This window comes from Rhinoderma darwinii, chromosome 2 (genome assembly GCF_050947455.1).
Source record: "Rhinoderma darwinii isolate aRhiDar2 chromosome 2, aRhiDar2.hap1, whole genome shotgun sequence".
Lineage (NCBI taxonomy): Eukaryota > Metazoa > Chordata > Amphibia > Anura > Rhinodermatidae > Rhinoderma > Rhinoderma darwinii.
Genome location: NC_134688.1, coordinates 395,502,884 through 395,529,729, shown reverse-complemented (window position 1 = coordinate 395,529,729; position 26,846 = coordinate 395,502,884).

Here is a 26,846-nt window from a genome sequence, read left to right as displayed (position 1 = left end):
CCAAAACTTTACAGTACATCCTGAAACTGTGCTTGGACATTAACAGGGGATAATTGCCTGGTCTGGATCTGGTTAAATTCTATGTTCACATTTGAGCACCATATAGAATGAATCTATTTATCTATATATGTCCCATTTACACTTACTCTAATAAGCAGGGATGTGAATAAACATTAAGGGCACGGCCAGACGTGGCAGAGTTTTTCCACTGCAAATGTTGGTGCAGATTTGGGGCAATTACGCAACGAATCTGCACCAACATTTGCATATTTGACAGGTAATTCAGACGTTGCAGAAAACACAGCGGACTTGCCACAGATTTCAGTTTTTGCATTGCAAAGGCTGAAATACGCAGTGAAATTCCGCTTCTTCTCCGCAACAGACAGTGCATGCTGCAGAGGGAACATTCCGCACCGCAGCCTATTGTCCACAGCGGAGTTTTCCGCAACGTCTGAACTAACTTTCCTAAAAATGAATAGAAACAAATGTAAAAAACGGCCGCTGGAGAATTCCACTGTGAACTGTCCACAGCGGAATTCCACAGCAATTCCGCCACATCTGAACCTGCCCTAACAGTTCTAGCAGACATGTAGCAGTCTTATATTTGTAATCTGAAGGGTTTAAAGGCTATGTAAACCTTTGCATTTTATTTAATAAATGTATGTTTTAGGATTGTTGTTACAGATTTTACAAATTTACATGTATAACATTTTCTTTAGTTTATTTTCGATACAGCTGATATGTATTGTCAATATATAGAATCTGCATCAAGCTCTGTCAGCCAAATCAACTGGACTGATGGCTCTACTGAGACGGGTTCCTGTCTGTCTCTAACATGCAGAATAACCATAAGGCCAGGAACGCACACACAGTTTTGATGCCGTTTTTATAGCAGTTTGTTGCTAATTTTTTTGAGCCGAACATAGGAGTGGACACAAAAGAAAGGAGACGCATCAGTCTTTTCATTATACATTTCCTTTTTTTTTTTTCTTTGTATCCATTTCTGGCTTTGGCTCAAAAAACTGCCACAATAACAGCATCAATACTGTTTGTGTGATCCTGGCCTAAAAGCGATCACATCTAAGATGATGAACTTAGATATTATTGCTATTAGGCTAGAAGCAAATTTCAAGTAAAGAAAAAAAGAAGAGACAGTACGTATAGTTTGCCGTGTGTTAAATTATCAAAAAATAAAAAATGAACTTTGATTCTGAACAATTAATAGAATTGTATATTTAAAGACTACTGTGGTTCTTGAATCTAAAGGGATAGTTCCTGACTTTAACAAATGCCAATTAGCAGGCTATATTGCATTGAATACTTATAGTGTGTTATGCATGTAATTGGTATATGTTTACCATCCACATGACCGCCATGGAATGCTAATGGAATGTATTCTGTAGACAGTGTACATATAATTCACGTTCACTTGAATAACATTGGAGTAATGTCAATCTTACTGTAATGTTTTTTTTGGAGAATATCTACCTGGTCCACACTTATATACTTTTTATCACAGCATGGTCAGTATATTACTGACGTCGCCAACATTGCAGAGCAAAGAGGTTTATAAAATTTGAAAGGCAATGTAAACGTTTGAATTATTTTTTTTTAAATGTAATTTTTTGGGAGGGTTGCAGCCACTCAAACTCCAAAGAAACGCTACTGGGGTTATCCTGTGTGTTAGAGATACACAGGAGCCGCTCTCAGCCAAGCCATCAATTCAGTTGCACTGACAGATTCAGCTGAACGCTGTTGATGCCGCTTTTATGTATGGAGGATGCATAGAAGCTGCATTGGAGAAATGAAAGAGAAATTTGAATAAATGTCAATTTGAAGAATGTGTAAAATCATCTAAAAAATTTAATTAAAAAAATTGGTGCAAAGGTTTACATAGCCTTTAATTAGTATCAGACCAAATTGCTAATTACAGCACTCAGCTTGATTTATGTGCTTGTAAATGAGAAAGCAGATACTTCTAAAATTCAGATAGTTAATAAATAGATGGCATGACATAGTAATATAATTGATGGCACTACAGTGTCATTCTATCTCACATGTTGTAACAACTGCGGACTGCCGCCGCCCTCACCGTTGAACGGCCACGACTCTTGACCTCCTGCAGGCGTCTCACTCCTCGGAGATGCCAACTCGTGCGGCCTTACTGTCCTGGACTGTGTGCTAAGGTGCGCCTGTCTGTCATAAAAAAAAAGGGAGAGGGTTAATAAGGGAAGCCATGGTGGAATTTCGAATGCCATCTCCTTCTATCAGTGGCGTACATAGAGCTGAGAGTTCCCCATAGCAAAACCAAAAATAGGGCCCTCTACTGGTTCTGCTTCATGCCATCACACCCCAACATTCAGGTACAGAAGGGAGAGGGGCTTGTTACTCCCTTATCTCATTCCCAGCATGAGGGCATCATTATCATCTGACTGTTTCATTAACACTTGATAGTCTGAACTGGCTCCCCTCTTCTCATGGCGCCCCATAGCAACTGCATTATCTGCCTCTATGTTAGGTATGCCCTTGCCTTCTATAGAGAGAATCCTTGTTATAACCCAAATGTGTCTTTCATTAAGTGAATGTAAATACTTACATTTTTAATATATTTTATTACTTTTTTTGTAATATATAAGGACATTGTTAAGGATCTGCCAGGCACAGCTTCTGTATCCACGCCCATAGGTAATCAGTCTGCACCTGTTTCTATGTCTGTGAGACTGACTCCATCTTCCACCACTCAGGATGGCAGGCTTAGGAGTGGGAGAGCCTATCACAGCCTGGCCAGACGAAGCTAGCTCCCACCTTCCTGGCCCTGCTGCAGCTTCTTGAACCATTTGACCCTGCTTCATATTGACCTTGGCTTACTGACTACTCTCCTGCTCTGCGTTTGGTACCTCATACACTCCTGGTTTGACTCGGCTTGTTCACTACTCTCCTGCTCTGCGTTTGGTACCTCGTACTCTCCTGGTTTGACTCGGCTCGTTCACCACTCTTGTTGCTCACGGTGTTGCCGTGGGCAACTGCCCCTTTTCCCTTGCTTCTGTGTACCCTTGTCTGTTTGTCTGTCGGGCACTTATTGAGCGTAGGGACCGTCGCCCAGTTGTACCCCGTCGCCTAGGGCGGGTCGTTGCAAGTAGGCAGGGACTGAGTGGCGGGTAGATTAGGGCTCACTTGTCTGTTTCCTTACCCCCATCATTACAGACATAAGGTGTCCAAAACTAAGCCAAAATTTAGGGAGGCTTCCTAATCTGTTCAAAGAGAAAATATTATGTTTATAATGGGGATTAAATCACTTCTTTGCTTCAAGGATATTTATTAATACGTAACAGGAAACTCACAATTGCAACTTAATTTGGCAATCATATAAAAACGAGTTTAAAAGATCAAGAGAAAATTTCTGTCTTCAATTTCCTTAATGAACAGTAGTTGTTAAAGTCTTCATAAATTGTTGCTTTTGATTTGGCCAATGTCCATAGCACCTTAACAGTTAATATGATTTGCCAAAGTCATAAAAGGCACTCTTTTTGTCAAAATCAATTAACTTTTTCCACAGAGACTTAAAACTAGCTAAAAGAAAAATACACTTGCACTTTAAGGCACTTAAAGAAGTTTGAGGAGGCATTTCGCCAAACAGCTTGGTGGTGCTTATGCCTCTTGGATTATTTTTCCCACAGATCAAGTGAGTAATTGGAGAACATCATTCCCAAATATTAAAATCTGGCATCACTCATAAATTCTAAGTGATTTTAAAAATTAACTAATTGCAGCAAAAGAGCATGAATTTTCAAGGTTTTTGCCAAATGCCTGTTAATACTGGGAAAGACATGAGAGATTGAGGACTTATTTGAGCATATTGCTGTAGTGAAATACACTGCATAGGGTTATAAATATATTGACGTGTGAAAACAAATTGCCCTAATGCCATTATCAATGTTGTCCGCAATTATGGCAATTTAAAGGGGACATACAAATTTGTAGTGTAGAACTGCAGGAAAATAAGGACCATTAATGCTCTTATAGTGTAATATACTGTACATGTGTTAAAAAGTTAATGAGGCACATGGATGTGATTATTTACAAAAGCTTGGTTCATATATGCAGCGTTCAAGACAAGCTGAGTATGTTAAAGGGGTTGTCCAAGATTAGAAAAAGGGTCTGTTTATTTTTTTTCTCTTCCATAAACATTCACTTTCTTCAGATATTGTCCATTAAATCTACTTGAAGAGATCAAATGTTTAATGCATGTATTTTATATTTGCTGGTATAGGCAATACCTGATTTATGTCTCAGTAGCCTGTAGGCACTAAATACCTTGAACTCTGATTAACAAAGTCACACCAAAAATCTCACCCTAACGCAAACAAACATGTACAGGTAATTTAAAATAATTGTATGGCATTAATCAAAAGGCATACAAAAGCACAAAATATAGTTTTTTAACATTTAACTTTGAAAAATTTAAATTGGACAAACCAAAAGAAAGAGGAAAGGAAAGAAACCTTGCCATCAAAAAACCCTAATGTGTAAAAACAGAATAGAGCAGATGTACTAATGTGGATGCGCATAGCATATGTTATAAAATGCATCAAAATGTGGCGTGTATCTGGTGTGCAATGTCGCATCTAGATTTAGACATATTTATTATGCAAATTCATCAAAAAGAACAGATTTTTAAGTGTCTCAAAAAGGGGCATTAGCAGAAGGGGCTTAGCAAATGGGGGACGTGGCTTAAAATTTACCACAATAGGAAAAATAAGCCAAGTCAAAGGTGGTATAAGGGGAAGAAAAGTGTCTAAAAAGTCAAGCAAGACGTGCCAAATTTACAGCATGCACCACTGTGATAAAAGTGACGCATCTTCCAGCTACCTGGTCTAAGTCTCTGTTGTCTAAATCTTACATAAATCTTTTCAAATTGACTCTTTTGATTTATAGACATGAATTCAGACATATTGTTAGTTTTACATGTTGGAGGTTCTCCCAGTGTTGCTGTGATGATCCAAAGAATATTTTCATTTTTGCCTCTTGGTGTTCTTGAAGTCATAACTGATTGATAATACTGCTGACGTTGCTAAATGAGACCTTGTTTTTTGCAGGAGTTGTTTTACTTTTTATAGTCACAGTTTTGGATTATACATACCTCAATGTTTTATTTACCTTAATTTAAATTATGGGGGAAATGCAGATTCCACTAGAGTTTTTACTTTTCGTATTGTCATAAATAATGTGATAAATTATAGATTTTATATATAAAAAAAATGTTTTGTACAAAATTATATTTACAGGTTTTTATGACATTACTCTTATGCATTTTATTTTACACCTATATCCTTTTCTTTAGTGCCATTACTGGATTTAAATGGCAGATCTTTTTTAAAAAAAAATTAAGAAGCAGATGTCTATATACTTGCAGACTAGCCTATTTGAGCAGAGAGCTCTGATTCTCTTGAATTGACTTTTAAATGTTCGTCCCTAAAGAGGGTCTGTCACTAGTTTATGAATTTCCTATCTCCTAAATAATCTAATAGGCGCTATGATGCTGATAACTACAGTGTAATTTTTTTTCAAAAACGTTTATTATTTGCAAAGCTATGTGGATTTTTCGAAATATGCTAATTTGGCTATACTTGCCAAATGGGAGGTTACTCGTTTTCTTCACTCAGGGCGGTGTAATGTTTTCTGTATGACCCTGTCCAACCAGCATCATACAGTTCTCTTCTTCCCAGCCCAAGAACACAGCGTGATCATATAGTATACAGCTTCCATTCCCGACTGTGTTTTCAACTATTGATATCCCCGGTTTTTTCACACCTAGAACTGCAATCCTGGAGATTAGAATCTCATCTTTCATATGTCACCAGAACCGCTGTTCTAGGTGGTCCACAGCCTGAGATATGGATGTTTTAATTGATCCCCCTTCCCTCCAGCCTCTATCACTCACACTGTGTGAAGCAGCTTCATGCTGATAGGACAGAGTCAGAGGCTGTGAGGTAGCTCCACATCAGGAGAATCACTGGTGTTACTTCCTAGTTGTCAATTATAACCTCATTTGCATATTTAGAAAAAAGCTTTTAAAATAATAAACGTTTTCGAACACAATTTTCACTAGCATTATCAGTGTGACAGCGCCTATTAGATTAGCTAGGAGATGGATCCTCTTTAATAGTTATTGGTTCCAATCTCATAACTGAGCATCCCTATAACTTGTTTTAAGGATCAAAGACCCTCTCTATGTTTAAGCCACTGTATGTACAATGTATGTATACTTTGATAACTAGAAGTCTCTTCCACTGCTCTCACTGTGCAGGAACTCAAATGTTAATGTGTATCTCCAATTTTGATTCACTGTATTTTATGATATTTAACTTGTGCTCCCACAAAGTATTGAAGATTAGAATTCACTGAAGTGATTAATGAGTAAAACTTATAATTTGTATTAGATAAATCTCTAAAAACAGGGGTACAATCACCACTGTGAAACGTGCCCACCGTGCTTGTTAAAAAATGTATTAAATATATACTGCAATTGCTGGTTAGTTTGTGAACCCTCCTCTAATTGAAAATATGGGATAAGCGTTTAAACATTGGTGTATCAGTGAATGGGACCCTGCAACACACCAGAGCCTGCAGTTACCGCTCCTAAGTACCCCAGTGCTGGGGTTGCCCAATGATACCACTGCCACCTACGCTACAATCCCTCTCTCATCTGACCCTACGCGTATCTACATATTATTTCATCAGGGGTCTCTACTTTTATCAACCTGGCTGAAGTGCCAGTGATATAGATCTGTAACAGATATTCTGTTACACACACGGAAGTGTGCTCGCATGGATGTCAGCAGCACGCTTCACTCAGGACTCAGAGTTTATATAATTAATACTCCTCCCCTTGGGCTGAGGCAAAGCCTCAAAGATGGCCAATCACAGTCGCCCATGTCATCCCTGACGTATGGTCATGTGACTCCCGGCGCGTCAATTGACGTCCCTGGAAGTCCACCACAATCATCATGCCGAACGCGCAGGCGCAGAGAGAGACCTCAGAGTGCATCTCATTACTGCCCAAAGCCCTCCCATCTAGGGGACGGAGCTAAAATACTGACGTGAGAATAGAGATTGCTGTCCAGCTCAACACTGCAATCTGGCAGCCATTAGTCTAGCAAACCCTCTGTTCACACACTAGGTATGGATGAGTAGGCAATATTAGTGTTTACTACAATAGTACATTCTGACCATATTGAAGGACAACTATACCAATATTTGAGAATTAATAGATAACTACAGATGAGTGTAAACATAAATAAAGCAAATCCAAAATCCACTTATGTGCCTCTAATAGATAACTCTAGAAGGACATATGTTCAAATAAAGCAGGTATAATTTGTCTGCTCATTTAAACCCAATTTTAATAGGACAAACAGTTGTGCAGAACTTACTTTAACTTTAAGTATGCCATATACATATTCATATGTTAATAAAATATATCTGTAACTGGAGGTACACTTTAAATATGGAAATGTTTAAACACAAGTAATAAACATGCCCAACAATACTTGAATAAGGTCTCAAAATTAAATATTGTGTTTGTAACAGTCTGTAACATGCAGTCCATAGAAGCACTAAAAACCTCTTGAAGAGATTAGAACATTGTTTGACAATAGGCTCCAGGGTTACGGTCAGGAATTTTTTTTTCCCCTGTGGCTGCTCTTCACTACTTGAGGACACAGCTCATTTACATATAAAAGTGAATACCAGAAATTGAAAATCTCAAATTTATGTAAACTATTACCAATAACATTGAAACACTTGTAAGGTTGGACAAATTCCGGGGCCAACTGAAGGGGGAGGGCCCACTGCTGCTCTCTGCCCTGCATTACATTACATAGTTTCTCTTACACAGGACAGTAAGGGTATGTTCACACGGCCTATTTTCGGCTGTTTTTCGGGCCATAAACACCCGAAAAACGGCAGAAAAATCGGAAGCAGAACGCTTCCAAACATCTGCCCATTAATTTCAATGGGAAAAACGACATTCTGTTCCGACAGCCGTTAAAAAAACGGCTGCAAAAAAGAAGTGCAGGTCACTTTTGGGCCATTTTTTAAGCCGTTTTTCATAGACTCTATTGAAAACAGATAAAAAAACGGCCATGAAAAACGCGAGTGGCTTAAAAAATATCTGAAAATCGGGAGCTGTTTTCCCTTGAAAACAGCTCCATATTTTCAGACGTTTTTGAGTTTGTGTGTGAACATACCCTAAGAGAAACTACACAGGCCTACTGCATTAATTCGTTCAGTGTAGATTCTCTTAGGCCCCATGCACACGACTGTAGCTGTGTGCATGACCCGTGGTTGCGGCACAGATGACTGCGGAGTGTCATTCAGGTGCCGCCCGCAAATCACGGACCGTGCACATATTGATTTTACTGAGCCTGGACCGCAAATGTGGCCCACAATAAGACATGTCCTATCTTTTTGTGCTCCAGGCTCCCGGCCAGTGCACAGGCCGTGGAAACCACGGTCGTGTGCATGGGCCCATACCAATGAATGGGTCCGCAATTCACCCGCAGATTTTCGGGTGAATTGCGGATGCAGAAACATGTTTGTGTGCATGAGGCCTTACACAGGATGGTGGGGTAAGAGATAACAGTGCTCGGGGGATGTCTCTGTATATTTCGCTTTTATACAGTCTCTTCTTTTGTCAGGTCTCTGCCAGGTCTCAAGCTCAGCACCTTGTGGATCGGAGGCAAAACATTAACAGTGAGCCACAAGCTGCACTTTTGTTTATGAGATAATTTTCTTTACTTAAATGCCTCAAGGCATTATTTTTCACAGGCATAATGTACTGGTGTATACAGATATATCTCTATATATCAGTACACTATAGGTAAAAGAAAAAGTAAATTTTTTGGGGGTAAAGTTACTAAAAAAATAATGACACATAAACAATTAAAAAAACATATTTTTGTAATACACGTTATTAAATACACATCACAAAACTGTAAACAACTTGGACATATCTGGTGCAAAAAATGACGTAAATAAAAATGTTGTAATTATTTCCTTTTCTGCAATATAAATGAAACACTTATTATATGGCAAAATAGCGGTTCTTAAAAAAAATTACAGCTTTTCCCACAAAAAACAGATTTCATATAGCAACGTTGACATAAGTTATGGCTGTGATGGCCATGAACGTGGGAAGGCAAAAACAAAGAAAAATAAAAAAATCTTCTGGCCATCTGAACAAGTACAGTATCTACATTTTCCAACAGTAAATGGGTTCAATTACAATTTTTACAGCAGCCTCTCTTCTTATTAGGGTATGTTTACATGTACCCCCCCCCCCATATATGATTGTGGCTTGTTTGCATGCTACTGGAAATTGTTTTTTAACATGCTCTTGTATCAGGACGTTTGGCCGTTTTGTGTTATTTTTAGCAGATTTGTTTTCCTTTAGGTTAGGTTAGGTTAGGGACTCGCAAGACGATAAGGAACCTTGACGTGGGTTGGCATTGCAGACCTTTGGCATTCTAGCTGTTAATTTGCTGAGGTAATCGGAATAAATTTCACCCCATGCTTCCAGAAGCCCCTCCCACAAGTTGGATTGGCTTGATGGGCACTTCTTGCGTACCATACGGTCAAGCCGCTCCCATACCAGCTCTATGGGGTTGAGATCTGGTGACTGTGCAGGCCACTCCATTACAGATAGAATACCAGCTGCCTGCTTCTTCCCTAAATAGTTCTTGCATAATTTGGAGGTGTTCTTTGGGTCATTGTCTGGACTCCTGTTGTAGGATGAAATTGGCTCCAATCAAGCGCTGTCCACAGGGTATGGCATGGCGTTGCAAAATGGAGTGATAGCCTTCCTTATTCAAAATCCTTTTTACCTTGTACAAATCTCCCACTTTACCAGCACCAAAGCAACCCCAGACCATCACATTACCTCCACCATGCTTGACAGATGGCGTCAGGCACTCTTCCAGCATCTTTTCAGTTGTTCTGCGTCTCACAAATGTTCTTCTGTGTGATCCAAACACCTCAAACTTCGATTCGTCTGTCCATAACACTTTTTTCCAATCTTCCTCTGTCCAATGTCTGTGTGCTCTTGCCCATATTAATCTTTTCCTTATATTAGCCAGTCTCAGATATGGCTTTTTCTTTGCCACTCTGCCCTGAAGGCCAGCATCCCGGCGTCACCTCTTCACTGTAGATGTTGACACTGGCTTTTTGCGGGTACTATTTAATGAAACTGCCAGTTGAGGACCTGTGAGGCATCTATTTCTGAAACTAGAGACTCCAATGTACTTGTCCTGTTGCTCAGTTGTGCAGCGGGGCCTCCCACTTCTCTTTCTTCTCTGGTTAGAGCCTGTTTGTGCTGTCCTCTGAAGGGAGTAGTACACACCGTTGTAGGAAATCTTTAGTTTCTTGGCAATTTCTCGCATGGAATAGCCTTCATTTCTAAGAACAAGAATAGACTGTCGAGTTTCACATGAAAGCTCTCTTTTTCTAGCCATTTGGAGAGTTTAATCGAACCCACAAATGTAATGATCCAGATTCTAAACTAGCTCAAAGGAAGGTCAGTTTTATAGCTCCTCTAAACAGCAAAACTGTTTACAGCGGTGCTAACATAATTGCACAAGGGTTTTCAAGTGTTTTCTAATCATCCATTAGCCTTCTAACACAGTTAGCAAACACAATGTACCATTAGAACACTGGAGTGATGGTTGCTGGAAATGGGCCTCTATACACCTATGTTGATATTGCATTAAAAACCAGACGTTTGCAGCTAGAATAGTCATTTACCACATTAACAATGTATAGAGTGTATTTCTGATTAATTTAATGTTATCTTCATTGAAAAAAACTGTGCTTTTCTTTCAAAAATAAGGAAATTTCTAAGTGACCCTAAACTTTTGAACAGTAGTGTATATTTACTCAAAATATCATCTAATAGCTCATATTTATAATTTTTGCAGGATGTTGGGGGAGAACAGGGTGTCAGTACTTTGTGTAGTACACTTGAAAGGTACTGAGCAGCCTGCGTGATCTAATAGTATGGGTGTCATTATTAGGCTGCTAGCCCTTTAGAAGCCTTAGAGTAAGGCCACACGGAGCGTCCCTGACACGGTCGCAACGTGGCAAACAACCGCACTGGCACTAAGAAGGCGTGGCTGTCAAATACCTTGTTAAGGGGTATTCTGGTTAAATGCTCATGTGCACTGCTGCTCCATTCATTCTCTATGGGACTGCCGCCGAGTGCAGTGTTCGGCTTTTTCCGGTGCTGCCTTAGAGAATGAATAGGGGGTAACTTGTTATAACTTGCAAAATTGTGCGGCCATAAAGAGTGTATTAATTCATGGCTGCACGATTTTGCAGATAAAGGGACGGTTTACCTGCATTAACGTGCGGCCACTAACAGGCTATTTGACAGCCGCACCAAACATGGTGCCGGCGCGTTGTTGGCCACGTTGCGACCGTGTCAGGGCCGCTCCGTGTGGCCTTACCCTTATCTGTGTGCAATTAGCACCTCCTCATGGATGATAGGTGTGTGAGTGGCTGTTCAGTATTTTGCACTTGTGCGACTACAGACATATAGCTTGTGGCTTGTTTGCTTGCTGCTGGGAACTGTTTTTTAACCTGCCCTTATTCAGACGAACGAGTGTAAACTCGGACGTGAAAAACTGAAGTTTTTGACGTCCGAGTCGCACTCTTGCGGGACCCGTTTTCACGGATACCTCATAGACCTTAGTCTATTGAGGGATCCGTGAAAACGGATAAAAACAGGACATGTCCTATTTTTTCACAGGCCCTTCACATGGTCTGTTAAAACAATAGCTGTGTGAACGGCCCCATAGAAATACATGGAGCCGCCTGACGGCCGTTAAAAACACGGCCGTCACACTGACTAAATATATGTTCGTCTGAAAAAGACGTTTGTCTTTCCTTTGATTTTGAGCAAATTTGATTCCATTCTCTGGGGTTTGTTTTTAGCTTCAACACATGGAATTTTTTTGTAACTTTTTTTTCGTAAAAGGGACAGGAAAATATTTTCACGGGCACCTGCACATTGTCAGGATATGCTGACCAACTTTTTTGTGTTTTTGTGAGAAAAATATATTGTAATTTTTATTGAAATACACACGCAAAAAAAAAAAACAGACTGCAAAAACCAAGACAAAAATGTGACATTATTCTTGTATAGTATACTTCATGGATGAAAGAAGTTTAGGGCCCATTAGAATTTTTTCGCCCAAGGGCCCACGTGAACCTAAGGAAAATAACTAGATACTGAAATCACAGTTTTGCCTACAGCTTTTAAAAGATGAATACCTATACGAGTATAGACCATTGGCATGCGCCAAACAATAATGCGTCCACATGATAGGAAGCACGCAGGAGTACCCCTTGAGAAAGCTGACGGCGAAACGTGTGTCGGGGGCGGTCAGTGTGGAGTGTTCCTGCGTGCTTCCTATCATGCAGTCCATGGGTTTGTGCAATATCCTTTATTTATAAAGCATGGTCTTTGTTTTGGGTGCAACTTGGAGCTCTAGCTGTATACTTTTATATGCATGCCCAATTGTGTGCTCTTCTGTCAGGTGCTAAATATATTTATGTGCTTCTGTTGTCCAAATACTTGATCTATATGATTATCTTTTCTATAGATATCTGCATTTGTTACCACATCACAGGATGTTTTTAGTATGGTAGCATATATATTGGATTATTCACGCAGCTCCTCCATACTCTCCTTTTTAACTGTGTGCTATATTGTTTTTATATTTTGATGGCCAATGTGTTATGTATATTTCAATAAAGTTTATTTTATATTGTCATGGTACATGACTTGTGCTATGTGTGCTTCATTTTCTGGATATACTAGTAGCTTTTAAAAGATGCATCTGTCAGTGGCCACACGCGACTACACATTAAATATACTCACAGATTTGAGTTTTTAATCCGGGATAAGTTTCTCTAATGAGTATTCTGGACAAGGTATTTTAGTGCTCTAGGGGGAAAGGAACGGGGAGGGAAAGGGGTGGCATTACAGAGTAAGATGCAGGACGCTTCCTGGTCCAGTGCACTGCCTATTTAGCATACGACGTACAGATAAAGAAATGTGTTTTTTGGTCATTTAAAAAGAAACCTAATAATATGCAAAAATCCTCTATTATCAGATACCTTGCTGCTTCCCATTTAGGGTATGTGCACACGATAGCAGGCTTTTACGTCTGAAAAGACAGACTGTTTTCAGGAGAAAACAGCTGCCTCGTTTCAGACGTAAATGCTCCTCCTCGCATTTTGCGAGGCTTCTCTGACAGCCGTAAATTTTGAGCTGCTCTTCATTGAGTTCAATGAAGAACGGCTCAAATTACGTCTGAAAGAAGTGTCCTGCACTTCTTTTGACGAGGCTGTATTTTTACGCGTCGTCGTTTGACAGCTTTCAAATGACGACGCGTAAATGACAGGTCGTCTGCACAGTACGTCGGCAAACCCATTCAAATGAATGGGCAGATGTTTGCCAACGTATTGTAGCCCTATTTTCAGACGTAAAACGAGGCATAATACGCCTCGTTTACGTCTGAAAATAGGTCGTGTGAACCCAGCCTAACTGAGACACAGGCGGTTTTACAATAGCCTGTAACTTCTGCTAGGCAGACTGTAGGTTGCTGTATAAAACAGCCTGCATTCTGCTGAGGGATTCAGTCTTCACTTTTTATGTGGTTATTTGGTTATGTGGCGGTAGTTAGGTGAATATGACCATGTTGCCCCTGAGTTCAGATCACTATTAGTCCACCACTGGCAATACATTATTGTAGAATTCCTAACTTGTTAATTAAGTAACATTACATTCACATTGGAGCAAAAGTACAAAAAATGGTCCATTAAAACAGAACTAAAGTAATCTATATGGCTTTAAATATAACAACTGTAAATTATACCCCAAATGCCACACAGAAATGTTGTCCAGTAAATACTTGTTTACGATTTCAAAGAGAACAATGAGAATATAAAATCCTTTGCAACACAATACAGGATTGCCTGCCTATTGCTCTGTCTCACAAGCAAAAACCCACAAATGTAATATATACAGTACCTTTCATCAGAGCAATAAAATCCTCTAACAGCCTTTATTCACTAATATTTCCTCAAGGATTTCTTTTTATGCCTGCTATGAAATAAAGATGCTCTTGATGGCAGCAGTATTCTAATCATCATGTAAAATGTAAGATGTTTTCACTCCCGTGGCTTTAAAACATGTTTATTCACAATCCAGCTATAGAATCTCTGGAAGCACAGTCTCAAAGTGGAAAATCGTATTGTATTGTATTGTTATGTAACACTAAAATTTATTTTGATGTAGAAGATTAATGATTAATGTTATTTTTTTTTTATCTATAGGAGAAAACATGACTATTAGTTTGGAATGAGTGCAATCACTAAACACCCCCCCCCCCCCAAAAAAAAAAAAAACTGGGGTACAATGTCATGAGCATGCTACACTTACATGTTGCACAATACCAGGCAATTACATTGCAGAAGTGCAGAGCGATTTGCACAGACACTGTACGGTGCTTGAAGGCAATACGGCTATCAAGGACAGACCCGCATGGCATCAGTGTTCTTCTGTTCTGAAATTGGACTCATATGGAGGTACCGCAGCAGCCATACACTTGTATGGGCGCTGTATTTATGCTCCATGCAATTTGGAGATACGTAAGAGATAAGCAAATCCCTGTCACCATTTGAAGTTTCTTATTGCTGATCCCTATTTTCTATGTTTAAGACTTTGGAAGTTTATGTACAGATATGTATTAAAGCTTATTAGTCTCTGTCATCTTTAAAATAAATTTAAACTCTACATATTTTAATAAAAGTTGTTAATTTCTAGTCTGTATTTCCCATTTTATAGACCATTTGGAAAAGGAATATGCTTCAATCATATGTGTCCTCTCTCAGTGGCAGAGAGGTTACAGTAACAGGTGAGCACTGACATTTGCACATATCACAGACATAAACCACATTTTGTACAGATGTAGCCATCTTTATGTAGACTCTGATAACTTGCTGCAGAGTGATATCACACAACAAACGCAATTGAAAAGTCATTAAAAAAGTCAAGTTAAAGTTACTTGCACACCGTGTATTTAATTAGTTAAAAGTCAAGATAATGATGACTACATCTGTACTTAAGATTGTTAGCCCATTGACCGATACTTGGTAACAAATACAGATGTAGCCGTCTTTACCTTGACTTTTAACGCATTAAATACACAGTGGCAAGATCCCTTATCTTGAGTTTTACAATTACTTTTCAATGTATTTTGATGTGTGATACCATGCTGCAGCAAGTTATCAGAGTCAAAATATAGATGGCTACATCCGTATATGACTTGAATCATTTTATTAATTGCTCAGTTTTTTTTTCTTTTTCTTTACTTTTTCTTTCTTCTTGTGCTTCCCCCTCCTCTCCGCCAACCCACTTCCGGGTGGGGATGGTCTAAGGCAGGGGTCTCAAGCACGCGGCCCGCGGGCCGCATGCGGCCCCTGGGGCTGTTATCTGCGGCCCGGGGGACACAGAGACGCTAGTATAGTCTCTGCTCCGAGACTCTGGAATTCCCTGACATCGCTGTCCACACATGAACAGCAATGTCTGGAGCTTCCCCAGAGCCGGAGTCCCGTGCAGAGCGCTAGTATCGGCTCTTCTCCGGGACTCTGTGGAATTTCCTGACTTCGGTGTCCATGTTTGGACACACTATGTCTGGGTCTTCCCCAGAGCCGGAGTCTCATGCAGAGCGCTAGTATCGGCTCTTCTCTGAGACTCTGTGGAATTCCCTGACTTCGGTGTCCATGTTTGGACACACGATGTCTGGGTCTTCCCCAGAGCCGGAGTCCCATGCAGAGCGCTAGTATCGGCTCTTCTCCGGGACTCTGTGGAATTCCCTGACATCAGTGTCCATGTTTGGACACACGATGCCTGGGGCTTCCCCAGAGCTGGAGTCCCGTGTAGAGCGCTAGCATAGGCTCTGCTTCGGGACTCTGTGGAATTCCCTGAATCGCTGTCCATATATGGACAGTGTGTCAGGGTCTTCCCCAGAGCGGAGTCCCGGGCAGAGCGCTAGTATAGGCATTGCTCCAGGACCCTGTGGAATTCCCTAACATCACTGTCCATATATGGACAGTGTGTCAGGGTCTTCCCCAGAGCGGAGACCCGGGCAGAGCGCTAGTATCGGCTCTGCTCCGGGACTCTGTGGAATTCCCTAACATCGGTGTCCATGTTTGAACACACGATGTATGGGGCTTCCCCAGAGCCGGAGTCCCGGGCAGAGTGCTAGTATAGGCTCTGCTCTAGGGAAGCCTCTGACATCGCTGTCCATACATTGACAATGATGTTAGGGGCTTCCCCAGAGCAGGAGTCCCAGTGATGTCAGGAGCACAGCTGGAGTCCCAGGAAGAGCCTACTAGCGCTCTGCCCCAGACTCCAGCTCTGGGGTTGCCCCTGACATCTCTATCCATATATGGACAGTGATGTCAGGAGCAGAGCTGGAATCCCAGGCAGAGTGCTAGAAGCGGCTCTGCTCCGGGACTCCAGTTCTGGGCAAGCCCCTGTCATCAATGTCCATATATGAACACTGATGTGAATGGCTTCCCCAGAGTTCCGGCGCAGAGCCTATACTAGTGCTCTGCTCCGGGACTCCGGCTCTGGGGTTGCACCTTATATCACATTCCGGTCCAGGAGGATCCCCTGACGTCACTGTGTATGGACAGTGACGTCAGGGGCTTTAACAGTAGAGGAATCCCTGGCTGGGGATTCCACTCCTAGAGGGAGCCCCAATGGAGCTATCTATTTGATGTGTGTGTGGCATTATCTGCAGAGGGCGCTGTGGCAGCATCTGCAGAGGGCGCTGTGGCAGCATCTGCGGAGGGCACTGTGGCAGCATCTGCGGAGGGCACTGTGGCAGCATCTATGGAGGGCACTGTAGCAGCATCTACGGAGGGCACACGCTGTTAACTGAGCCGCCGGACTGTATTTAGCGACACTTAAACTGGAAAATTGGATTGTTGAAATAAGCACGTGGAGAAATATCTCAAATTTTAAACCTAGCGGTATTATTGTAGTAATGTAGTATTATTACAGTAAAGTAGTATTATTATTATAGTGATATAGTGTTATAGTAGTTCAAGTAATTAATTGATTAAAAATAAATTTGTATTGTATAAAAATTTGAAAGTAATGCGGCCCGTCAACTTCCCATTTTTTTTATATGTGGCCCACTTACCCGGCCGAGTTTGAGACCCCTGGTCTAAGGTATTTGAGTGGAGTGATATGAAAAGAGTTTACGGATGTAGCCATCTTTATCTTAACTGATAACTTGCTGCAGCATGATATTACACAACAAAAGCTATGGAAAAGCCATTAAAAAGTCAAGTTAAAGTGTCTTGACACTGTGTATTTAAAGAGGCTCTGTCACCAGATTTTGCAACCCCTATCTCCTATTGCAGCAGATCGGCGCTGCAATGGAGATAAGAGTAACGTTTTTTATTTTATTTTAAAAAACAAGCATTTTTGGCCAAGTTATGACCATTTTTATATTTATGTAAATGAGGCTTTCTAAAGTACAACTGGGCGTGTTTAAAGTAAAAGTACAACTGGGCGTGTATTGTGTTAGTTACATCGGAGCGTTTTTACTTCTTTTAATAGCTTGGCGTTGTGTATAGAAGTATCATGCACTTCTCTCCACAACGCCCAGCTTCTGGCAGTGCAAAGACACAGCGTGTTCTCGAGAGATCACGCTGTGACGTCACTCACTTCCTGCCCCAGGTCCTGCATCGTGTCGGACCAGCGAGGACACATCAGCACCAGAGGCTACACTTGATTCTGCAGCAGCATCAGCGTTTGCAGGTAAGTAGCTACATCGACTTACCTGCAAACGCCGATGCTGCTGCATAATCAAATGTAGCCTCCGGTGCCGATGTGTCCTCGCTGGTCCGACACGATGCAAGACCTGGGGCAGGAAGTGAGTGACGTCACAGCGTGATCTCTCGAGAACACGCTGTGTCTGTGCACTGCCAGAAGCTGGGCGTTGTGTAGAGAAGTGGATGATACTTCTATACACAACGCCCAGCTATTAAAAGAAGTAAAAACGCCCCGATGTAACGAACACAATACACGCCCAGTTGTACTTTTACTTTAAACACGCCCAGTTGTACTTTAGAAAGCCTCATTTACATAAATATAAAAACGGTCATAACTTGGCCAAAAATGCTCGTTTTTTAAAATAAAAAATTTTACTCTTATCTCCATTGCAGCGCCGATCTGCTGCAATAGGAGATAGGGGTTGCAAAATCTGGTGACAGAGCCTCTATAATGCATTAAAATTCAAGATAAAGACGGCTATATCTGTATATCTTGGTGTTTGGCTGTTACATTATTTGCATATACTGTAGAATGGATACATAAATAATAATAAATTGTAATAAATTATTACAAAAAATAAAATGCTACAACCATATGTGTCCTCTCTCAGTTGCAGAGAGGGTCCAGTAACAGGCTTGCTCTGACATTTGCATATATCACAAAAAATATTTTGTACTTAGCATTGTAAGCTCATTTACCGATTTTTGTTAACAAATATACGACTTGAATAATTATATTAATTCCTTCTGATTTCTGATATTTCTTGTATTTGTTTTCAGTTCAAAAGGAGCATAAGCAGTCATAAAGACTGCAAAGTAAAAATATCAGAAACTAGCTTTTACACCCGGCGTTGCTCGGGAGGTTGACTTATGGTATAGATGGCGTCCGTCAGAGCGCCATGCGCATGTGTCAGACACAGGCGCCATGTTGCATGACGCGGGACTCCGCGCACGCCCAGTGCAGCACGAGAACACCCCCCCAACCGTGCACAATGCGCACGCGCCAGGGCCGCCCCACATCGCTGCCCTCCGCGCATGCCCAATGCGTGGCCGGGGGCAGGACCACGCACCACACCGCCCGTACCCAGTGTGCATGTGCCGGGGCCGACACCAGGAGAAACACGGCGCGGCTCCCTGCGCATGCGCAGTACGACGGGCGCCGGACGCCTCAAGTCCAATAACAGAGGAACGATGCAGCTCCAGGGAAAGTGAATGTGTGTAGTGGTGTACGCAATAATCGCAATGTGTGACCCGCTTATAATAATAATAAATGGTACATAAGAACTGTGTGTTATTAGATGTTGGAGATGATAGAAAGAATCCATAACCATCAATATTATGTAGGAATAAAGACAACTTTCCCCTTGGCACATTAGTATGATCCATTTTAAACCAATGAAAAATCGGGCTTCAAACAAACTTTCGAAAATATATATGATGTTTTTTATTCGTTATATTATATGTTTTATATTCCAGTTATGTATCGTTATACACCAGTTGCAGGTATTTTATGTGTATATTATATACCAGTTATTCTATATTTCACTTATGTTATATACGTCAACACCTTATATATATATTTTTTTCATTCTTAATAAAATGAGTTTTTGAAGTCCTGTAATTGTATTTCTGGTTTCTACGGGTGGTGCGGCCACATGCTGAAAGTTGTAGTTTCACACGATACAGACGACGTGTCTATTTAATAGATGAGCAGCTCTGCACCTGAGGAGGTACTACAACCCTCATCATTCCATCAGTGAGAGAATACATAGAGTACTACTGCACTCGGGGTAACCACTACTCCCCCTAGTAATCCTTTCCTCCGGGATTCACCATCGAGACCGCGTCCTGCAGTGATATGACATTCAACGGCAGTGGAGGGAGATGCGGAGCCCCCGCTGTACCTCATACTCCACACATAATGTGACCACAAAACTGAGACGGCGGCCGCTCACCCGACTCACCCGCTTCCTGTGAGGAGGCGACAGCGCAGGAAAACTGGGGACGTCACGTGACACATTTGGCACGCACGAGAAGAGGATGCAGGACGGAGCTGAGGCGGCTGCACACAATGATGAAGGGCAGAGCCTGGGAACAAAGGTGTCAGGTACAAATTCAATGCGTTTTTTTTTTTCGTAGCTCAAAAGCATGAGGGTCTCATCTCTGACATGATTATTCGGACGTAGCGGGCGTGGCGTTTTGCCGCGATTTTGCGACATATGAATGGGACAGCTACAGTTCTGTACATCTGAATAAGTGGTTCTGCGGCAGCTGTGTTTTATATAAGAACACGTTATACAGATGTCACTGACATCGCTGTGTGATCTGCATGCGGTATTACTGTGGTGCTTGATTATAAATGACCAGTGATAGGGATTAGTCCTTACTGCAGGTCCCAGAAGTCATCGAATGATGTACGTTGCAGCCAATTATGGGCTGCCACGTAATCAATAGGGGGAGGAGCCTGTCAGTGCAATCCATTACCTGGGGAACGCGTGTTAAATCAAAATAGCTATTCCCTGATTTTAAACCAATGAAAAATGGGGCTTCAAACAAACTTTCGAAAATATATATAAGATTATTTTCCAGTGATATTTTTAGAGTCTTTGGATGTACAATTTGGCCATTGATTCCGCATTTCAAATGGTTTATCATGCATTACATTATATAAAAGATTGTATGTATTGTGGACCCCTTTATAGTGCCTGCACCTGGCACTATATTCGCCCCTAGGAGCAATGTGATAGAAAATGTATTGCGATAGAAAATCCCACTTTGTTTTTTTAACCTGTGAGAAAAAAACTGCTTGTGACTTCACATAAAATAGTAGTCAATAGCTGCCATATTACTGATCTCTGCAACGTCAATCCATAATACAGAAATGTACATAAGGCCTAAGTATATAATAATACATAATTAAATTAATATTTTCCTATTTTAAAAAACAGAAAGAAAGAAAAAAATATGTTTACTTGGAAATAGTATTAATAGTATTACTAATAATGATTTCTTATTGATTAAATAATTGAATAAGTAAGGATCATTTATCATACAGTTTTTTTCTGCTGATTTTATTTCCTACTGTTTTATATATTTGGTACAGATTTTATTATCCTGTTATAATTGTCTCTTGAAATATATAAAGGTTTATCATTTAAATATCCCACTAATAATATAATTCAATTCAAGTGTGTTATAGAAATTGGCAATAAATGAACTATAGCCTAATAAGGTACAGAAAAATTAATGTGTACCTTGAGATGTAGTATGTGTAACAGCTCATCATTTATTGTCATTTTCTGGAATACATTCACAATTAATTAAAGCACGATTATCAAGAGATAACTAGCTTCATTAACATAAATAATTAGGATTTTTTTCAACTCAAAATATATATAAAATAAACTCATCTAATTGCTTTTTGGAAAATTGAATTACTATTTTAATAACCAATATATCTAAAGCCTTTATAGCAATCATATTCCTTAATGAAGGTATTGTTGATTACGTTGCTATCTTTTTGGAGTTTTGATTTGACATTGATTGAATAGCTGAATTTACTTGTTCATAGATGTGGAAATATGTTCTAACAAGGATGAAATGTCGAACAGCTAATTCATTTCAAAATAAACTGATAAATGTTTTCCTTATCACAGAATGTTGTGTGTTTAGAGCAGTAAAATCACACTCATTTTTATATTCACAGTGCGTTCGTTCTAACTGTGTCAAAGATGGTAAATAACTGGTACAGTATGCAAAAAGTAACATGCAGTGAAATGTCACTATGTTTTATATGACTTTGCACGTGCCACAGATGAAAAAACTCAACTTCTGTGTGTACAGAAAAGCAAAATGACACAAATATTCTACTTTATGTGTGTTAGTCATATATGTAACAAACAAAAAACATGCAATTTTATGTGAACGGAGCATCGATATAACACTAATTGATATTTGGCAACCCATGTTACACATGAAAAACACATGAATCCAAAACTTTGAGGTTTGCAGTGCACAAATTTGCGGTTTAAGATGCACAATGTCTTCATTCTCCGAAGACTACAATGTCTGTTTATTATCTGTAATATCACTCATATAGGGGATGAGTAATGTTGCTGATAAAGTGGCTGTTTATCATACTTTTCATTGTTGGTATCAATGGATTATTAGGTACTATACTTACCATTGGATCCTGATCTAGTGATGACCCGCTTTCAGCACAATGTCCTCAGCGTTGCTCTACAGATGACATCTGCATAGCAGCACTGAGGAAAGACAAAAGCAGGTGATTCAGAGAGCTGATTGGTTGTTCTATTGAGCACGATCACAAGAAGACAAGCGCGGCAGTTCTCTTAGTTCACATCACAAACAAGAAATACATGTCCATTTGAAGAGAGATCTGCAGAGAATTTCACATGAAGTGCAGAAGATAGATCAGCGGTGAGAACTCAAGACAGGAATAACTGATCAAGCTCATGCTCTTTTGCCCAGTGTAAAAGTTTATTTGGGGTCAATGTAATTGGAGGTATAATTTAATAATGCCTTGATAGTTTTCAGGACAATTGGCACGCTTGTGCTTCACAGGGAATTTATTCGGACCGAATCTAATCAGAAGGCCGATTGGTCAGAATATGGTCCGAAACTATATTCTAAAAATTTTTAATCTATAATAATAGCAGTATAAGAGAAAGGTCTTGCTAATGTATCCAGGTTATAAATGGTCAGATTTAATTATTCTTTTTGTTTTATTTTTTTGAATAATCTGTAAGCGATGAAGTAAGACAAAGAGATAAGACATATCTTAATCAACCCAGAACTTTCATAGCTTTTTGTTTCAATATTAAATTTCCCTATTGAACATTTATGAAGGTAGCTTGTAGTTTTTAACCATTCTAATTAATATAAGTAGTTATACAAGCAAGGGAAATAAAAATGGCCTCATGTATATTTTAGACTAATGTGCACTGTGTCCAAATCACCAATGCATACAGTATAACAACAGTCTATGAATATGTTGGATGATCAAATAAATAGACTGATTTTGCATAATTTTTATAATACTTTTATAGAATGAAATAAGAATTATACAGTGTTCTTTAATTATAAAGAAATCTTTGGCATTTGGTTGGGTTACCGCTCAGTGATTTCACATAAAAATGTTGTTTACAAAAAAATTGTCACATTACTTGGATGTTCAGCTTAAGACAAAGTTTGCACTTTGCTTGTGACAAAGAGAAACAAAGAAGAGCCCAGTGGGCAGTCCATTTCTGTGATTCAATGTCTCTTCAGTTCTCAAGAGATGGCTCTTATTCACTGCAGTCTACTGCGTGATATCTGAAAGAGGATGTAGTTGCAGGATCACTCAAATAGAACAGTCTGTGTGCTGTGGAGACTAAGGGGAGCTACTACTGAACTTGACCCTTCCTAGGTGCAAAGGCTCTTCATAGCAGACAGGCAGACTGGTACGGGAGTCTTTAAAGGACTTTGAGCGGTGGGCGCAAGCATAGACACTCAACAAACTCAGTCAGATTCTCAGAAACTCTCATGCAACCTGACATGAATCAGATTGGCCAGAAAAATTAGTTCATCCAGTCGTAGGCAATTTAAGGCCAGTCAATGCATCTTTAATTTGTCCATCCAGTAGTTCCCAGAACATGGTCTCAAGCGTCTCATTAATCCATTTTACCTCTGAAGCAAAAGTGTGGGATTGAATGGAATACTGGCCCATGGTAGATGTATCCTGATGTAGATGGAGCATGGCCCTTCTGCAGATGAGGTCTTCAAAGACTCTCTTAAAAATATCCAAGAACAATTGCAGATTGGTCCTCACCAGATCATTCTGTTCCCAGACCGGAGAAACCCAGGCCAGAGCTTTACTGAACATCAGGGACATGATGTATGCTACTTTTGCTCAGTTGGAATAGAAATTATGACCTAGGACTTAAAAATGAATAGGACATGGGTTGAGGAATCCTCTGGGCCACTTGGGGTTTCCAATTATAGCGAATGGGAGTAGGAAGTTGAAGACCAAGACTGCTTGTAATTGGTTATGGAGATGGTAGCTGTGCAAGTTGTGGCACTGGTGCAGATGCAGCTGGAGCAGGAGGTGTCAAAGTCTCTAAACGAGTCGAGATGTTCTGAAGAGCCTGGAACAGCTGGTCTTGCGGGCTACTCGGAAGTGCAAGTTCAGTAGTCATCTCACAGTCCTCCGGCAGAGGAGCATCAGCGGAGTCCATGGCCCGAGAAAACTGTTACTCATCTGTAGAGGCTGATGTGGACCCAATGGGCTGCTTTAGATTTGGCTTTGGGTTAAACTCGGGAGCGGAGTCTAAGAAAATCCATGGATTACACTCTTTAACTCCCCAACAGGGATCTGGATATTTCTGCAGGGAATTCTAAGGTCACTACCCCAGGAGTAGTCTTCAATAGCAACAACTGATGTAGCAGAGGCAGAAGTCACCAAGATGTGGGACCGAGACAGTCGGCAGAGTATGTAATCAGACAGGCACAGGTCAGGGCAGGCAGCAGACAAGCACTTAGTCAGGTACAAGCCATGTCAATAACAAGTATTCAGAACAGAAGAAATGCTTCAGCACACAACTGGAAACAAATGCCAGTCTGAATAGAAAAAGCAGTGGAGTAAAATGCAGCTCATTAATGCACTATTAATAAATTAGGGGCATCTATGACTGTCTCTGCGCCGGAAAGAGAAAGCGTCTAGTGTAAATTAAAGTAAATTTATCGGGCCGTGGGAGGCCATTCAACTAAGACCTGTCCACTTTATGAAAAGTGACAAAGGCTGCAAAAAAATTGACTTTTCAGCGCCAGAGGACTGGCATAGAGTGCTTATTAAAATTCCCCTATGTTTCTTTACAATTTGCTGCTTATATATTCATGTTATCATTTAAAAGTCTGAAAATTAGTAGTTTTGTCATAAATACATTGGTGGCAGTTCGCAACGAACCTCTTGAGGAGAAACACACTCCTTTATTATATTCTGTATAAAGTAGAAAATATTGTAACATAGCCCCACTATATGAAGACCACCCCCCATTCCGACCAAAGACCACTTCTCTTTATCAAATATTTCAGTGAGAACTGCTTTAACTAGTTGCCGATACAGGACGAGAATACTCGTCCTAAGCGGCGGGTACTTTGTGCATTAGGATGAGCATTCTCGTCCTGTGTGACAGCCGTGTCCGCGTGCGATCAGGAGCGGGGCAATGGCCGTAATACACAGCCACAGCCCCGTTCTAATGGCGGAAAGAAGAGAAAACTCTTCTCTCTGCCGTTAACACCTTGAATGCCACGATCAAAGCTGGGGGGGGACTGCCTATTGAGCCCATAACATGTATGGCCAGGCAGCCTAGTGTCCATTGAAGGACCCAAGGTCTGCCTGACCATATTTCCTGTTGTTAGGGCATACTAAGGCATGCCCTAACAACTGCCTGTGTAGAATCAATACACAGGCTAATGTACTGGCATATAAATATATGCCAGCACATTACAGTTAAAAAATCAAAATCAAAATGAATAATCCCTCCATGGGATTAAAAAAAAAGTTGAATAATTTTTTCTTTTATGTCAAATAAAAAAACCTTGTAAAGAAAAATACACAGAAATACAAATATTTTACAATAAATAAACTTTTTCAAATATAAGTCCCAGAACATGAAATAATACAGACATATTTGGTATCGCCACGACCGTAACAATCTGTACAACAAATGTATGACATTATTTATGATGATCGGTGTATGGTGTCAAAAAAATAAAAATAATAAAACTGCAGCGGAACTGATTTTTTTCTGCATTTTCGCCCCAAAAAATATTTGTATAAATTAATCGATAATGTATTTGTACCAAAAATTTTTACCTACATAAAAAACAGCTCGTCCTGCAAAAAAATAAAGTTTTATACAACTACGGTTTACAAAAAATTTGGGCGTTGGGATGCAAAGAGGGAAATAATTGTTCTGTCCTCAAGGCCAAAAGTGCTGTGAATGATCTGGATGCAGGTTTGCACCACATTACCAGATCGGAGAGAAGGAGGTAGGGACTTGTGTGGCACATCAGGGGAAAGAATCTGCCAGCATTGCACTACATCATTGGAGGAGAGAGCAGAAGGGACATTTCTTGCATTAGGAAGGAAGGGTGTTGCACTCGTTATGCTCCTCTGAACAAGGGTGCCTGCAGGACTGGCACTGTGGTATGAAGGTTAGCATTTAGGGCGGTATGGAGAGTGGAGCCTGACTGGAGTCTAAGAATGAGGGTAACCATGGGGAGATGAGTGAAGAGCCATGCAGGTGTATTAAGGATGAGAAGGGAGTCATGCATGGAACTAGGAATAAGAGGAGAGCTATGCTGGGAACTAGGGTGCTATGCTGAGTACCAAAAAGTATGTGCCCAACTTGAACTGGGAAAAGTACGAGTCACCAAGGGAACTGAGAGACTAAGGGGGGGGGGCAACCTATGGCTATCTGTGTGGGCTGTTTTATTAATCCTAGTCTGGGCCTGGTTCTGTGTCATATGCTGATATAATGCCAAGCACTGCTGCAATGAAAACCCTCAACTGCAAATGTCCACGACAGGTTACAGTGTAAGAAAACTTGTATGCAGTACTACCAGAGAACTTGTCATTAAACACGTGATAAAAGACATGATTCTGGGCTCTTTCATCCTTACTTGTGTTCATTTGTATGTCGTACATGTTTGCTGACTGTACCGGACACTTTAAACTGCATTCTGTGAACTTTTTTCTGTGTACTTTTTTCTTTGAGATGACCTCCCAATTAAAGACCATTTTCCTGTGCAATTTCTTGCCTATAACAGTAGTAGCTATATTTGCCACATAATGGATAATGGAGGCTGAAATATAGATCTGTTTTACAGTATTTATGCCTCTTTATATGCAGCAAACACAGCCCTTTAAT